The following is a 777-nucleotide window of genomic DNA, read 5'->3' as shown; positions in this document are numbered from 1 at the left end:
GAGAAAAAGAGAGAGAGAGAAAAAGAGAGAGAGAGAAAAAGAGAGAGAGAGAGTGAAGAGGTGCGTTGTCATGTATACGTACATACATCAACACATATGCGTACATCTTTTTTTGTATGTACGTGTGCATGTGTGCGTGTGTGAGAGAGGGAGAGAGTGAACGTGTGTGTTCTCATGTATGTGTAAGTGGCACTCTCTCTCTCTCACACACACACGTCCATTTCATATACACGTTCATACATCTTTCGCTTTCTCCTCTCACTTTAAAACAAAAGTAATTAAATAAAAAATTGAACGGAAATTAAGAAACAAAACCAGCTGATCCGGATGACAGTTCTGAGAGTCAAAGCGAAAGATCACCCCAAGAGAATACCATCTTCTTTTTTTTTTCTTTTTTTTCTATAATTTTAGCTGAGAGCTGCGGCCATGCTGATGCACCGCCGTTACCATTACAAAAGTTTTTCAAGTGCATTCAATGTATCTCAGCTCCAAAGATTTGACTGCTATTTCTAGCATGCCCTGCTACCACGTAAGAGCTATTTGCGATAAAGGACTTGAAATACCTGTTACGTGGTCGCAGGGCGTACAAGAAACAGCAGTCAAATCTTTCCTTTTCCGAGGAAAGGAACCGTTTATGCGTGATTTCGATATCACATTCGTTGAAAGCATGCGAAATAACCTGGAAAAGAAAAAAATACACGAAACAGAACTCCATTGCTGGGAAACTTAGACTTTCCAGGTGACCCAACGGGTCACAGATAGTCTCGTATATATATA

Source organism: Octopus bimaculoides, chromosome 1, assembly GCF_001194135.2.
Source record: "Octopus bimaculoides isolate UCB-OBI-ISO-001 chromosome 1, ASM119413v2, whole genome shotgun sequence".
Taxonomy (NCBI): domain Eukaryota; kingdom Metazoa; phylum Mollusca; class Cephalopoda; order Octopoda; family Octopodidae; genus Octopus; species Octopus bimaculoides.
This window is presented reverse-complemented; position numbering follows the sequence as displayed.